This window comes from Tasmannia lanceolata, unplaced genomic scaffold (genome assembly GCF_043159265.1).
Source record: "Tasmannia lanceolata isolate RefF3 unplaced genomic scaffold, GAP_Taslan_0.1 ptg000002l, whole genome shotgun sequence".
Classification (NCBI taxonomy): Eukaryota; Viridiplantae; Streptophyta; class Magnoliopsida; order Canellales; family Winteraceae; genus Tasmannia; species Tasmannia lanceolata.
The window spans coordinates 49,151,147-49,168,855 of NW_027518679.1; the positions used below are offsets into that span (position 1 = coordinate 49,151,147).

Here is a 17,709-nt window from a genome sequence, read left to right on the forward strand (position 1 = left end):
TATGATTTCTAAAACCTGGAAATATAGGAGGATCTACTACTCTCTTGCTGACGGAAAAACGAGCGAGAAATTAAAAAACATGTCAAAATCGACTGCCGGTCCTCTTCTCTTGTCTCTTAGCTACAATTTTGAAGAAATCTCGGGTTCTAAAATCCGCGTATCCAATTGGCCCCTTATTATATACAAATGGCCCCTTATTATACCAAGGGAAAATTTGAAAAAACTGGTTCGTCCGAGTGTAAACGGCTATGATCACCTACTGTAGCAAGCACGCTTGAAGAATCCTGTGGAGAATCTGAGACAAGCGGACGGCAGCAATCACGCCTTTGAGAAGAATGCCAGGGAGAAGAATCACTAGTCAAGACGGGCAAAAAACAGAGAGAACGGCGACTTCAAACAAGTATTGGATTCCGGCGGATCGATCGGATTGCGACGGCAAAGAGACACTTGGGATGCTTGGTGAACAGTTCTATGAGTGTTTGAAATAGATCCGACAGAGACTTCCAGCGAGAGAAGAGATTTCAGAGAATCCAAATGAGAGCAGCTACAAAGTAGTGAAGAGTATAATGCTGATGATCAGAAGCCCATTGGCTGTTTAATGAAAGATGGATCGAGTGACAAAGATGAAGTAGTAGCAGAAGTTGCAAGATGGATCGAGCCTAATGGCTTTGATAACTTGTGAATAAATGTGAAGAACAGAACAGAGCATTGAGAGAATAATGAGTTTTTGTATTCGATGCCTTTGACGTATACAAAGAATATCTTGTGACTATACATGGGAAGGAGAAATATCTATACAGTATACATGGAGTGTCAACGGGTGGTGCGAATGTGCTGGGTGGATGAGCTGGGCTTGCTACAGAGGGTTGAACCCTCTATAGATCGGAGGGTTAGGACCACCCTATGGAAATGATTTTTGGGGCACAACCTATTTAGGCTGTGGCCCATCTAATGGACGGTTTGGATCATCGGTGCGGGCCATACCGTACTTTTAATAATGTGAGGAGTGCCCTCATCAATATACAATAGTGCTGATAACATTTCCCTTTATATGGTGTAGGCCCTTATGGTCCCTTATTTGGGAAGTGATATATCCGCCCCTTTTGATCACCAGGAACACCCCTGGTCAGTGTTTGTGGCAATCAGGGGCATTGTCTTCTGACATAAGTACAACAGCCCCTCTTTAGTCATTGAAACACTGACAGGGGTGTTCATGGTAATCAAAAGGGGCGGATATATCATTTCCCCCTTATTTTCAAAAAGTATTGTACTGACCATGGTTTTAAATTTCGGATTTCGGTGGGGACCGAAACAGAAATTTGGTGAAATTTTGGATTTCGACGTTTACCAAATTTCGGAATTTCGGTTCGAAATTTCTAACTGAAATACCAAATTTCTGATTTCGCTGAAATTTTGGATTTCGACGGGGTCCGAAATTGGTACCGAAACAGAAATTTAAAACCTTGGTACAGACTACAACATAGAATGATCAAACAATCCATGTGATGTACGGCAACGTAAATAGGTTGTGCCGCAAAAATCATTTCAATATGATGGTCCTAGCCCTCCAATCTATAGATGTTTCCATACTATGCAAGTCCTCATATATCGAAGGACTAGGATCATCCTATGGAAACGATTTTTGGGGCACAAACCTAGTGTTCCATCACATGGACGGTTTGGATCATGTTATGATGTGGTCCATACAATACTTTTTGAAAAATAAGGGACTATAAGTAGGGGTGGCAAAATTGGCCAAACCGAACCGGAACCGAGCCGAAAATTCGGTTTCGGTTTGGTTAAAACAAACCGATTCCGATTCAAATTTTGGTTTGGTTTGGTTTGGGGATCAAACTGAACCGAAACTGAATATTTCCAATGATTATGAGTAAGGGGTGGCAAAATTGGCGGAACCGAACCAAACCGAAAATTCGTGATTCAAATTTCGGTTCCGTTTGGTTTGGGGGTCAAACCGAACCGAAAACGAAACCGAATTTTCGTGGCTTACACCAATTAAAATCTCTATTTATTGACCCCCCTTTTTACTTGTGACGACCCCTATATTGTATTTATGAGTTATGAACTTATGAGTTATGAACTTATGAGTTATGACTACTATTTTACACTAGAAGAGGGGCTGTCCCGGGTAAGGAAAAAAGTAAAAAAAAAAAGTTTGTCTCATGTGGATTCAATGTTTAAAAAAACTAATTTAAAAGTCTGATATGTACGATTGAGACAGTCTCGAGAAGCTTTTTCTCAGAATTCAGTTTTACTATTAATCCGAATTAATTGGGTTTTGGAATCCACTCTACGGCACTCCTCTCTCCCTCTATTTGCATTTCCCGGCGGATTTCCTCGTTTTCCGACCATATTTCCCGGTAAGAGGTCGTTACTAGTTTCTGATTCTCTTTTTTTTAACCTCTTCTTCTTTTTCTGTTGAAATCAACAAACGGATTTATGTTTTGTTTTTTGAAATGAGAAGTGACAGTTTTTTTGTGAATGCTTCTGTGTATTTTTTTCTCCACTTGATAGCTAGGAACATAATAAAGAACATGACCTTGGATAGGATGATCCACGTAGAAGATCCCAATTAATCCGAATTAATTGGGTTTTAGTTGGTAATCTTGTTTTATTAGCTTTTGGGTTTTTCCTTTTTTTTTATTTTTTGGTTGAAATCAAGTAAAAGTGTCTGTTGGTGAATGCTTCTATATTTTAATGCTTCCTGAATCTTTTTTTCTTAATTCATCTGTTATACTTCCTGCATCTTTCTCTTACTCTCTTTTTTGAAATGGTAAAATCTAAACTGATAAGAGGGGAAAACCACAAATCATAGAAGAAGAAAATCAAAGATATGCAAGGACGTTGTTTGTGTATTGAGACCCTTGCATCTCCTTGTTTGTTTCTGGTTTCTTGCGTTTTAATACAACTACCCTTGAAAAAAAAAAAGATACATGCCAGGATATCCCTCTCCCATTAGAGATCATCACAATTATCAATGCATACACACACTTGGAGTCAAATCAGCTTAGATTGGAATCAATTTTTTGTCTTATCTCAGTTGATGCCGAGTCAACTCAGTTTGCTTGAACTAGTTAACATAGTGCTATATTAATAAAATTTCAAAACCATAAAACTAGATCTTGATCACCGCTTAGTGACTATGATTTGAGATTAGATCTTGATTGCCGAGTAGTCTAATTTTTGTTTTGAAAAGTATCTTGATCAGAGTATATGATGTGTCCACATCAGAAAAGAATTCCATAGACTTAGTATACTATGCTTCGAGCGTTATAGAAAAAACAAAAACAAATGCGGAGCATCACAGAATCTGAGAAGCTACTTGGATCTAACCAAATAGAACAAATTATTTGGTTTTGATTCTTAGTCGATGCAAAAACAAACTGAAACTAGGTAGATTCAAGAAATGATTGAGATTACAAAGGACATTCTACAACAGATTGCAGGATTTGTTTCAATAGAACAGAGACTACAAATATATATATATATGAGTTTGTTTCGGTGAGAATGACAAACTGAAATTAGAAAGGGAAGAAGAGATTCTTACAATTCAGAAATCTCTCCCAACTTCCTACTCAAACTCACAAAATTCCAAGCTCTTCCAAAAAGTCCAAACTGAAATTTCTGAGGATCCTCTCCTCTATTTATAGAGGGAGAGAGAGGGCCCAAAACCTTCCAATGATAGCTGGAGTTGCTGATTTGGAAGGACACTGTACAAGCTCTCCTTTGCTTCTAAATGGTCCCCCTTTAGGCTCCAAGGATTTGATGACAAGTGGTTAGGTGAGCTGTCATCTTGCTGTCTTCCTTTGATAGGAGCTGCCACTTGGCATTGGTCCCCACCTTGAATATGTCAGCTTGCCATGTGTCTTTATGACTTGGCATTAGCAAAGATTCCTCACCCTTAATGGTCTCAACCGAGTACCCACGTAGCTTGCCCACCCACTTCTTTTTTTTGAAAGATAACAATCCGATTCATTAACCAAAACAGAATACTTCAGCAGGCATGGGGACAAGATATCCCTGCCGAGTACATAACATAAAAACTAACTAACAAGGTTCGATTCACATAAAGTGATCCGCGGTTCAGTTAATACTCTCTCTCTCTCTCTCTCTCTCTCTCTCTCTCTCTCTCACACACACACACACACACACACACACACACACACAAAAGAAACCCTTCTATAAGCACTCTCAATCCTCCCTACATATGTAGGCACACTCAATCAACCCTAAAATTTATTCCTCGCCAAGTTTTGGAACTCTGCACAAATCTTCCTTCAGCTTTATATTTGCGTGCATGTGGAATTGTGGTATACACACTCGATTTACTTGGTTTTGAAGCTATGTATATCTCTTTCCTTAGTTCTGTGTTTGCATGCTTGTGTCGATTTGCTAGGTTTCAAAATTAGGTTCATGTCTTCCCTTGTCTTTGTTTATGTGCATGTAAAATTCTGGTATGAAATCTTTGGATTTTTTGCTCCTCTAGGGAAATCATTTTAAGAATCTGATTCTTCATTTGGACTTGGTTCATGGTTCTGTGGTCATTTAGCGGCTCGGAATGAGATGGTTTTGATGCAATTGTTAAAACATGGTAGTGACTACATTTGTATTCTAATCCACTAATATTAGCACTACCATGTTTCAATTATTGCAACAGTTTGATCTGACCTTATCCGTCTCTTAATCCGTTAGTAAGAACTGTTAGAATATTTCATTACTCTTTGAATAGGCAAAAAAGCAGGAGAGGGTAGTGCCTTCATGAAAATATGGTGGTAGTGGTGTCCCTCTTTTGAGGGCTTATACCCGTATTATTATGTTTAGATAACGGGGCTACCCCTTGCATTAGTGAAGACATGATGATGAGGATTTCGTTTGCCTGATATGTCTTTAAAGGATTAGGTTAATGTCGCTATGTTTAGGGCTTGTTAGTACACGATTTGCCTTTATTTTGTTTCCGTCCTCCGGTTTCCTTTCATTTTATTTCTCACCAATTACGGAAAATTGGCTAAAAAGTTGAAATGTATGGGTGTTTTAAAAACGCAGGACCTTTCAGACAACAAGTCCCGATTCACTGTATTATGCTTATCACATGCCTTTGAGGATGAAAGCCGGGTTTTTGTTTTTTTTTTTTTTTTTGAAATTTCGGAGGTGAATGAATTTTTTGAAATTCCAGATAACTCTGGGACACGGGAGGAGGTGGCCCACCAAATCCAAGGTCATGCTCACCATACCTCACATTTAAATTAAATTAAGGTCATTCTAGGAATCAACACAATCAAATGATTTCCAGAAACTTTTTTTTAAAAATAATGACACTCCCATTTATTTATTTTTTGAATTTTCTTACCAATATCACCTTCACCAGTGATTGGGTGCAAACAGCCAGTCTTCCTGACGAATACAGAGCAGCATGGGAGACTATTTCACATTTAAATAGAAAAACAATCCACAGATTACATTAGATATAAAAGGAAGCATGACAAAGATATTTAGAACTATAATTCAGGCACAGGAGAGATTTCCACTACGCCAAAGACAAAAAGCACACCTGAAATAGTCATTTTGTAACAAAAATTCATTAGAGTAGCTTGTGAAACTGAACTTGCAAAACTCTATAGTGAGCAAGAAAATAAACTAAGCATCCAGAAAGTTGATATTAGCACTACAAACACACTCAATGTAACCATACACTGCAACACTTTACACGCTAGTACTCGACCTCTGGTTGCTCGTTTTCATTCCGCATGTAGGATCTTTGTCAGAGATAAAGCTTCGCATGTGATAGATTGTGGAGTCCAGTCTATGATTGATTGACCCATTGTTGGTCAACAAAAAATCCTTTTGATGTAAAACGTAGCCTAGGAACACCACTCTGTCTATAGCAAAACTGCATTTATTTTTGGTCAGCATATAATTGCACAAAACATCATATACCTCACGAAGGTGTTGGGTGGGTCCTCAACATTGCTGTTGTATACCATGATGTTGTCAAAATAAACAACTACACACCGTCCCATGATTTGCCTCGCGATCTAATACTGCCCATTGCTCCAACTACTAGATGTTGGAGCATTGGAGCATCCACTAGGGAAGTGAGTTGGCTGATGAGCCGGAGAGAGAGAGAGAGATAAGTAAACAACCTTAATTCATGAATTAGCCAGCAAGTTCGTACGCAAGTTCGTAAGCAAGGTCGTACGCAAGTTTGTATGCATGCTGACTCCATTCACATTCCATCAGGTGCAAAGCTTTCATGAGATAACCATTTTCTAATGTCAATTTATTTGGAATTTCAGCACCATCTAAAGTTCAATCATGTTTTATACTTATAAATCAACTTACTTTGTCACATAACTTATGGTGTGATGTTGGTTTTGCCTATGTTATTTTGGCAGATTCTGGCTCATGTGCATGTCTGTAAGATATACATAGCCCAAATTATTTGATTCATTGACCAAAGCATTTAAGAACCATATATCCAAAGAATGGTTATAAGTTAGTCTGACAACATATTCTTTTGTAGCCATTGCTAATTTTAGGTTTTAATGCTTGTGCATTTTATATAATGCTTTATGCCTAACACATGATGAATGTTTATAGTAAGTTATAGTGGGTACCCTTTGCTTGTTGCATATTGTAACCTTTTTCACATCTCTGTTTCAGGTAGTGATAACAAGTGTGCATATAGAGGACAGTTTACTCCTTATTGGAAGTCATAAAAAAACAAAGGTAATTTTTTACTTATCTAACCATGTCCTAGTCGCTTGCCCTAAATCTAATCCCATTGTGAGAAGAGTAAAAGATGGGACAAATACACCTCTTAACCTCCGAGCCACAACCCCTACCTGATTTTCCTAATCTGCCAGCATCCCCATAGTTGTCCATAGTCACCTTCTACTAACATCTCTCTCTCTCTCTCTCTCTCTCTCTCTCTCTCTCTCTCCACACACACATATCTGCACACCCACTTCCCAAAAAGGGCCTTCTTTCTCAACCCCTGGTTCTTGAGCCAACAAACCACATCCCTCTTTGCCAGATGCTTCAGTGTCATTTTCTTTCACATAGTTGCTTTCGCTTTCATTAAACAATGTGAATAATATATTTTTTAATTATTTCAGCAATGCCGAGAGGGAGAGACATTCAGCATGCTTCGATGGCAGCGGATTGCGGGGCTTGCACCGTCATCCGTGAAGTATGTCCCCGTGAAACGTGTCGTTACAGACATGTCATTCGAAGGGCCAATTTAGCAGACTTTGCAATGGTGTATGGTATGATGGGGATAGAAGCAATTAATAAGGGGGAGACAACATACGAGAAAAGCGTGTGATCATGGAGGCACTTTACGAAGAACCCGAGCATGGATGGAGGACCCTTTACGTGGCACGGTAGGAAGGTACAATCGTCTTCAAAATCGACTTAATTTCCTTCGCAACCAAGTAAATGCCATGGTGGAAGCGGGCAACGATGCTGGTGTTGGGCCATATATACTGGGTGCTATTAATGTGCCCTTCGACCAATCAATTGGCGGTGAGCCTCCGGTCCCTGATCAGGTTGGTCCATATCCCATGCCGGAGGCCGTGGTGGCATTTATTAATGGCCTTCTTCAAAATGAGGAACTCCCAGCCGCGGTCCGTCAGTATTTTGTGGATCTTTTAGCTGCCAACAATCAAGTGAACGTTGCAAATCAGCAATAGTGTAGCAAATGATAGGTAGGCTGCCTTCTACACAAATTCATCTCCATTAATTATGACAGTCAGCATTGCCTCCTTTCTGATTCATTCTTTTCTTCACTTTCGGACGCATACATGTCTCCCAAACAGGTTACAGTTGGTCGCATTAAGGGTATTATTATGTAATTTATTTTCTACACATTTCTTCGAGTTTGATTTCTGTTGTTTTTTGAGTTCAAGAAGGCTGCTAAATTCACCTCTGTGAGTGAATAGAGACATTAGACCCACTGATCGTGACACATTACAATGCTAATTGGCCCTTTTGATCATATGTGATGAATGCATTCACCATTGTCCAATTCCTTATAAGATGCCTAATTTTTCCAAGATATTCACCCTTCCCTTGCTATCATGCATCATCAACCAGATTTTTTTAAAGTTCTGTAACAAATTTACTAAAATTATAGTCTCTTTTTCTTTTTGAATGGCAATTAAAATTAGGGCGATGATATTTTCACTCCCCATGCATTACGCGCACGCTCCCTGTAATGTGATTTGACGTGAAAAGTGGGCAACTTTAATTGTTGGCCCCAAATTATATAGATCGATTATATTGTGTTGAGGTCAAAAGAGAAAGGTAAGGGAGCTTGGAGATACACGGCCAAAGGGCACGTGTAGAGCTCCACCAAAAACACAAATGTAACACCAAAATAAGAACTCTTTATATATATATATATCAAAACAACTTACAAAAGATTTCTACACTTGTTCTCCCTTAAGCCGTCACCCTTGAAGCTTCTCTTGACTTTCCCTTGAAGTTCTTAAGCTTACAATCTCTACAACATTACTCCATATTTGTAGACTCCAAAGACTCCTAAAAATAGTAAATACATTAAACCATAGTTGTAGTTCCCATGAGTCATCTAGGAAGTCTAAGCAACTACATAGGAAATCCACATTTGACTCTATGATAAATTAGCTACACAAAAAGACTTACATTTTCCATGCATAATAAATAACCTAGAAGACTACATAGACTTTTCATAAAACCATACTAATATTAATTTTGATTTACAATTTCCAACACCCCTCCTTAAATCAAAATCCCAAAATGTTTCTAGTCTTCATCAACATGATCTTCATCTGAGCTTGATGAAATCTTCATTTTCAACATAACAATTTCGCCATCAAGCAACTTGATTCGATTCTTCAAATCCGCCACACGTTCTCTTTCTTCAACTTCAACCGAGGCTTTGAAAAAAAAAGTTTGAGGTCCGGTCCTTCTTTCCAAACACTGTAAATGGGAGGTTTTAACTTCAACTTTTCCGAAGCTTCCATTAGAAATGCTTTGAACAAAACTTTCACAATAATGGTTTCCATCATGGTGCATCAAACATCATAACCGTTGCCTTTTTGCAACGCCAACGGGATAAAGAAGAAAATTGTTCTTTTCCCAACACTCATCGGGCCAATAAGAGAAATTCGTTCTCTTTCCCGGAACACAAAAGAGGACACTTGTCCTTCCAATCTTGAGAATAAGAGAAGAGTATCGTTCTCTTTCTCACACCATAAATTTTGCACCACCAAATCAAATGAAAATACCACAAATAGATATAGAGAAGAGAGTCGTTCTCTATTCTAAAAAAAAAAAAAAAAAACTTTAAACAAAACCTCCCCGTTAAACCTTTAAATGAACCATAATCCTTTCAACCCAAACACTTGAAGGAACATTCAGATCTTGAACAACAGTCAACTTTGACATATGTCCACTCTTTTGACAATGACTCTTTGTAGAAAACTCTAATTGACGACAACACGCCCTAGGCTCTGATACCACTTGTTGGCCCCAAATTATATGATCGATTATATTGTGTTGAGGTCAAAAGAGAAAGGTAAGGGAGCTTGGAGATACACGGCCAAAGGGCACGTGTAGAGCTCCACCAAAAACACAAATGTAACACCAAAATAAGAACTCTTTATATATATATCAAAATAACTTACAAAAGATTTCTACACTTTTTCTCCCTTAAGCCTTCACCCTTGAAGCTTCTCTTGACTTTCCCTTGAAGTTCTTAAGCTTACAATCTCTACAACATTACTCCAAATTTGTAGACTCCAAAGACTCCTAAAAATAGTAAATACATTAAACCATAGTTGTAGTTCCCATGAGTCATCTAGGAAGTCTAAGCAACTACATAGGAAATCCACATTTGACTCTATGATAAATTAGCTACACAAAAAGACTTACATTTTCCATGCATAATAAATAACCTAGAAGACTACATAGACTTTCCACAAAACCATACTAATATTAATTTTGATTTACAATTTCCAACATTAATGCTTTTTGACTTCAAATCACGTTATAAGGGGAGCATGCGCCTAATGCAGGGGGAGTGAAAATATCATCTCCCTAAAATTATAGTCTCATTAGAGCAAATGTGGGGACAAGACAGTCCCACACATGTAACAGTTATATCCCTCTAAAAACCACATTCACTAATATGAGATATCTACATAACTCTCCCTCCCATTAGTTGCTGCATCTGGTTAGATGTTGCTCACCTTTTTCTTTTATCATTCCTTTAATTTTGTATTTTCCATTGCTGTCATAAATGCAGTTGGCTGAGTGATGTAGATCCAGTGGGGTGTGAACTCACCTGTTTTGATGATGGGTCGAACTCACTTTGTTTTGCACCTTTTAACCGGTACTTGTCAAAGTTGATGTGATTTTGAGTAGAGTTTTTTGTTTCAGCCACACCTCACCACTTAGAGACTAGTTTCCTGTTTTTTAGCCACTTCACCAGGCAACCCCTCTCTCACCAATTGGAGGCACCAATTTATCATGAAAAGAAACACATGGTAAACAAATGTGCCCTTGGGGATTTTTGGCGTGAAGATTTGTTGTTTTCTACCGTCTTTGAATTTAATTGCTATACTTGCCAAATCATACAAAACACGACCCAGCTTGACCAATTTGAGAAAATGCCTTGAGAGAGTGAGAGAGAGAGAGGGAGGGACATACAACACCGTGAAGTACATCAGCCTCTCCGCCGTCATTGATACACTGCTGCTGGTGTCCCAGGTAATTTTAGGGAATTTAACCAGGTAGTACTCACCTCTAAAAGCTAGATGTTAGAGGCGGATATATGACTTCCCAAAAAGAAAGAAGGGCAAATAAAAATATCTCTGCCCATTGGGTTTTGATTCTTTTACAGAGACAATTTATTCACCTTGAGCACAAGTGCACAATGCTGGTTAGTTGTTGGAGTGCGCAATGCGCACAAATACAATAAGGATAGTCATGAGTACAAGTGGAGCATTCTAGTATTTTTTGCTTGGATTACACACCAAAAAAAAAATGCGAGTGTACTTTAGTCTTTTAAGCCCAATTTCTTCGGCCCCTATTTGAGCCTTTCCCTGTTGCGACTTTTGCAAATATCAAAAATCTTTTGTAAGCTTCCTCGAAGGTTCGTCACATCCGAAAGAAACAATTTCTTCACTATCAAAAACTAACCCGTTGAATCCCGAAAAATGGACCCCAGAATTCACATCTCCAGTTGTGAAAGAGAACATTAGAAAATGGAAAATAGACTAATAGAGGCAAGACTATTCTGGAAAGCAAAAGGTTGTGGGCCCAGCTTTCTAGTCTTACCAAGAGATTTTCTTTGTCAAACGTCACGTTTCTTGATTTTTCTCTTGACAAAGATCTGGGTCCGTATTAAATTGTTGGAACTTGGAAGTACTTTGAAATTTAACCCCAATTTCTGGAAATGTTATCGGCACAACCATATTTTGATATTTGCACAAACCCAGCTGTCTTTTCCTCTTCAATGGGCTCCAAAGAGCTTTTTGGGTGATGTAATAACCTTTTTAAACACTAAAAGACAAGATGGTCTGTACAAATATCAAACTATGGTTGTGGTGATATCATTTCCTTTCAAATTTTCCATTGGAAATGATATATTCAACCCCCTTTTCTTCCCCAGGACACCTCCTTCTAGTGTGAAAAGAGTGGTCATAGGATGTTAAAGTATAAAAAATGGCTTTCTCCAACAGCTTAAGCTTTTGGAGAAGTTGGTAAGTTAACATAGGAGGACGGCCAACTTAAGCTTTTGGAGAAGTAGGTAAGTTAACATAGGAGGACGGCCGGAGAAGAAAAGGGGGAGAATATATCACTTCCCTTTCCAATATTCTATAGCTAATTTGATTGTATTTAATTTAACTCTTTAAAATGCTTTTGTATTTTTAAGACAAACGAATAACTATCATTTTAAATATTATTAAGTGGTCAATTAGAATATTTTTCCTTTTAAAATCATGTATTCTACGTTTTAGCAATTTAATACATTGGCCTACTTTTTTTTTGTAGGCAATTACAAGCGAACAATGACTTCCGAGCCGGTCTTCACAAATAGTGTGGTGGGTCGTAGGCGGCGGCCCTGTATGAAGATCGAAAAGGATTTGAAAAAAGTTGAAGAGTCGAGAAGAGAAAAATTGAAAAGGAGTAAATGAATTTAGTCTATTTGTATCTCTTTCGTCGAGAGAAAATAAGTGGAGATGCGATGTGAGAAGAAGAGAAAATTCTTATTGCCAAGTGTGTATGAAAGAGGGAGAGTATCTTTAGAGAAGAGTCTCTTTTCTCTTTGGTCAAGAGAAAATAAGTAGAGTATGAAGAATTATTGAAAAGAGAGCCATTTGGGAAAAGAGCTTGTTGGTGAGAAGAATGAGGAGAAGTCTTTTTTTGTCTTTTTATAAAGAGGAGGGGGAGAAAAGAGACGTTGGAGGGAGAGTTACCCTTTTGGTTTGCATTGAAGAAAAAAGAGAGAAATTTTTGGAGAAGATTTCTCGTCTTTTGATTTTGTGTGGGTCTTTTTTGGGAAGAGAGAGATGGAAAGACTCGAGTTGCTAAAGGAGAGACATTTTGAATAAAATGGAGAAAGACATGGTTTGCTACTAAAGAAGTAAGGAAAATTTTGAAATTTGTCTTAAATAGGTATTTTACAAAATGGAAGAAAATAACTTATTTTAGTAACATTATAATTTAGGGAAACTGATGAAGAAAATGCAAAGATTATGCTAAATTGTTAATAAATGGTAGATATTTAAAAATTATTAAAAAAGGGCTGTCAGGTGAGAGAGTATCAGTTTTATGACAAATATACCCTCACTTTCATTCATTTTCCCACCATTTCATAAGCTCTTTTTCTTTCTTCTTCCTCACCTTAACCAGGGAACGTAAAAAATACAGAGCCATTCCCATCCTTTGGAAGGTCTAATCCCCACGTTTTTCTTTCTTCTTCCTCTCCTCACCCAGCCAACCTGAAAAATACCAGTGCAGCCATTGTCATCCTTTGGAAGCTCTAGTCCCCACGTTTTTCTTTCTTCTTCCTCATTTTTCAGAGAATCGTGTAAGAGGTAATTTGCAGAAGAAATGGCTATCGGGTAAGTAATCTCACATACCCATTTCGGATTATATTTTTTTTCCTTTTAAGGTTGCTCGATTGTCTAGCTGCTGAAATCGATGATCGAGATACATTTAAACTAATTAAAAAATTAGATTTTGATTTTTTCGGTTCTTCCAGTATGTGAATTGCTTCTGTTGGTACACAAGAATTTCAGTTCTTTCAGTAATGATAATAGATCTTTGATGGTCATATGTTCCTTTACAGCCGTTGGAATACATCGAGTATGTGCTGGTTTAGTATTAATTTGTAGAATCTTCCCCCTTTTCATGCATTCTTTTGGGCTTGCCTCATAGTATTTAAATTTTGTTTGATTAATCTCATTCTTATATTTTTCATGTATTTGTCACAAATTCATGTTTTTCTTTAGCTATCATTGGACTGCATTATGAGAGTGGGGTCTTGAGTTCATTGGTGGAAGAGATTTTAATCTCTTTTCTTTTTCTTTTTATTTTTTTGAAACTAAGCCTTTTCTTTTTAAAGAATTCTTTTTTCTGTGTTTCAGGATTTAGAGGAGGAAATAACTGTCATGTCTTATTGGCCCAAAAGAATTATGATATTCCTTCGTTTGATAGCTTTACCAGTGATTTTATTAGATGTTTCATAGTTAGTACTAATATAATTGATAGTTGTGTGCTTGAGTATATGATCCAGGTTAGGGCTGGCAACGGGGCGGGTCGGGGCCGGATGTTGGGGTCCCCTAACCCTTCCCCTCTGCGGGGAATTTTCCCCCTCCCCTTCCCCTTCCCCTTCCCCTTTGCGGGGATGGTGGGGAATCCCCCTCCCCTCCCCGCGGGGAATATCTAATCCCCTTCCCCTTCCCCTTCCCCTCTCCGCATCCTTCGGGGACAAAATCCCCTCCCCGCCCCGCCCTGCATCCTTCGGAAACAAAGGGAATTCTCCTGATTCCTACCTTAAACAAATTGAAACTACAGGGGTGTATTTGTCACATTTTAAACTATAGGGGTGGAAGTGGATGTGTCAGAAACTAGAGGGGGTGTAAATGTAATTATCCCTATTATTTTAGTGTCCATTTGATATTCTATGTGTTGTGTCTCTCAGTCTCTGTGAAGGCCGTTCAATACCATAGTCATACCATCTAATTACTGATTTACTGGGGAGTGGGGAAATGATACATCTCAATCTAATTACTGGGGAAATGATAGAACCATCTAATTTGGGATGATTTTTGGCCGTTCAATACCATACCAAATTAGGGACTAGCAAATGAACAATCCAGATCATCCGAAGCGAGTCATGTTCTGGGTTGTTGTTTTTTGTGATCTAATGTAGTAATGTGGTACGTGGCACACACGCAAGGTGATCCGAGCTGTTGGTATGGTTTGGCAATTGGCACTTTGGGCCTTTGGCCACCGCCTACTAGATTTGAGATTAGCTGATCCACAACTAGGGGGCGAAAAATCATCTCCCACAAATAAATTGTACATTTTTATTGTGGGGCTAGGATCGTTCAGATCAGTTTTAAGCCGTTTCTTTCGTGGGAAGGAATTAAGGAAACCCTAACTCCCTAAGTCCCTAACCAAAATAAAAATGCAATTTATTATTTTATTTTCGCCACCGATATTGGGCCTGTTGGCACTACGATTTTTTGATAATTGCATACACTCAGCGTCTCAGCTTGTCTTTATTATTTCAACATCTGTGAAAATGTTATTATAGTTCCCAAAATGCTCTCAGAAGCTAATTAAAAGGAAAAGACAAGCTAAGTTTATGTTTGGGGGAATCTTGTAGCCGATCCACAGAGTTTATAGTAGTTTTCCTTAAAAAAAAACTTAAAAATTTACAAAAAAAAATGGCATTGATTATTTGATTAGCGGGGCGGGTCGGGGCGGGGACAACTCCATCCCCTTCCCCTTCCCCTTCCCCTTCCCCTCCCCGCACCGGGGAATTTTTATATTCCCCTTCCCCTTCCCCTTCCCCTCTCAAATCGGGGAATCCCCTCCCCAAACGGGGCGGGGCGGGGCGGATCCCCGCTTTTTCGGGTGAAATTGCCAGCCCTATTCCAGGTCTCTTTGATTCGGTAGAGCATCAAAGAATGGAATGATTCAACAGTTACCCTTATCACGTATAGATCCCATCATATCAATGCTGATATACTTGATAGTTGTGTGCTTAAGTCATGTGTGCCAATTTGTTTGGTTGTTGCCGTCATTCCTTGAAGGTGTTTATTGTAATTTGTTAGAGAAATCCATCCATCTATTGTGTTAGCAAATGTGGGGATGATTTCGTCATATTAAGTATTGTGAATGAGGTGGGATCCACAATTGGATGATCAGGATCAGATCAGGATCAAAGATCATATCATCCATACAGTTGTTATACTAAGAATAGGGGAAGAAGAGATATAGAATGCCTTACCATTCATTTAGATAGTATTGGAAGGAAAGATCAAGAGGTGGGTCTGTTCTGCAGCTTCTCGTAGCATTTTTTTCGAATTTCTGTTCATAGTGCTTAATTGAATATGGGATTATACATATTAATTGAACAGGGAGTTTGGACTTTAATCTGATTTTTTTGCAAATAACAGTTATTATAGTTTTAGAAACAATATAGTTATTGCCTTCCAAAAAGGATTTATTGTCCCATTTACAAATAAGAACTAATTTTGGTGGCAGCCAAAGAGGTCCATGGAGTATGTTCATCATCTTCTTGTGCCTGATTAGATGATCTTAACCATCCAATCAATTGCCTACGAATGAACAGTAATAGAAATTTGATAAGTTTTGATCCATATTCAACAACTCAAATGCATTTAATCAAATAGTTTGAATTTTCCATTATATGTGATTTTGGGGCCTTGGAGGATCAGAGACGTACTCTGCCCGATGGGTGGTATGAAATGATCTACACTAGAGCTCGATATGCACTACATATGCACACCATTGTAACTTAATGAGGTTGCTGCTCAATCGATCTTTCCTCTTTAACCTTTAAACCTTGAAAAACTCTTCTTACATATTAGTAAATGCATAGAAAAGGTCATGTTATTTAATATTCAAAAAAAAGAAGGAAAAGAATAGGTTGATTCAAGGAAACGATTATGGATCACTATCACCGGCTGGAATTTTAGATCCAATCATATTTTCCCCATAATTCCATTTTTTATGATTATTTATGCGTGGTTATTTTCTTATTGTTCTATTAGGCTCAACATACAAAATTTCACATATGGCAGTGAAAAGTAGTTGAAGCTGTGTGATCTTTTGTATAAGATTTTGAGGATGTTGCCCATTGACCCAACAAAGAGGAACTCTTTCCAGCGCTGCATATGCAATGGGGACCTGGTTCTCGTGTATGAGAGGCATGACATCATGAAGGCCATCAAAGTATGTGAAGGTTCAGAGCTCCAGAATTGATTTGGTGTCTTTAGGCATTCTGATTGGGTTGGGAGGCCTTTTGGATCCAAGGTGCTGAGCAATAAGGGGGGATTTGTTTATCTGTTTCCTCCTACTCCTAGTTGTGGACTCTGGTTCTAAGCCATAGGATATTTAGGCGTTTACAGTTATGTGTTATGTGCCTGAGTGGCACTTGATAAGGATGGGGAAACGCGCAAATATTGGAGCCTAGAAGACTGGACAATTACTAGGGATTTTCCCCAGCTTATTTCTACCTCTAAACTTGATCAGTCAAACGGGATCGACGATTCGATATTTACCTAGTTTAACTAGGTCAATGGGGTGGCGCTTTAGTTGCTACTTGAGGGAAGTTTGGTGATACCCCCCCCTGGAAGAATGCAGGACGTGCAAATAAGGGAGCCTGAGGTGGGTAGTTACGAAAAGTTCCCTCCAAGAGAATGAGGTTGCAGAACCAAATCACATGTTGTAGCATTTTATCCTTTACTTTTCTAGCGTTGTACCTTTACTTCCAATACCGTTAGTTGTTATCTCCCTTTACTTCCAATACCGCTAGTTGTTATCTCGATTAAGGAATCAACGAATTTAACTTCCAGTTGAGTCTTTCTCTTTCTTTTTTAGTTCAACTATTCCTCACATTGGCATTTTTCCTTCGATGGTCTGTCATTCAGTTTAAATTGAATGGTCAGTTGACCCAGAGGGTCGTTTCCATTATGTGTGCACAGACAGCAGCGTTTGAGATTTAAGGGTAGATCATAACTCTGATTCTATTTTTAGAAAGTTTGCTAAGTCTAGATTGCTAGATTATAGCTACTTTCACATATCTGGAAGAGCAGAGGGCATTTTCTCTCTTATTCTCATCAATTATTGTATCGGAGTTTCAAGACTAGAGTATCTAGTCTGTGGGTGGACAAGTGGCAAAAAATAACATTGGTTGCAGAGGTGGAAGCTGGTGTTGATGAATGGTTCGGAAGAAGGTTAGTGGTGACATTGTAAAAAGGCCCTCATCTATAAGGTCCTGGATGGCATATTTCAAGGCTAGACATTTGTTCGTGCTATGGCCTTTACGCTAATGAAAGTCACAAAATGCTTTTTCATTGAAGTTCTTGGGTAATGGATTTAGAGGAGGTCTAGGCTCAAGTGGGGAAAGTCTACCATTCTTAATGAGGATTTTCATGATAGTTG

The 17,709-nt window shown here is 38.5% G+C and overlaps 1 long non-coding RNA gene across 1 annotated transcript; it reads left to right on the forward strand.

Annotated features, from left to right (window-relative positions):
• The first annotated feature begins 2,233 nt into the window (after positions 1 to 2,233).
• LOC143886267 (uncharacterized) lies at positions 2,234 to 8,014 on the forward strand. Its single transcript, XR_013253724.1, has 3 exons — positions 2,234 to 2,378; positions 6,679 to 6,744; positions 7,134 to 8,014. It is a non-coding gene; the product is annotated as an uncharacterized LOC143886267 (long non-coding RNA).
• Positions 8,015 to 17,709: the final 9,695 nt, after the last annotated feature.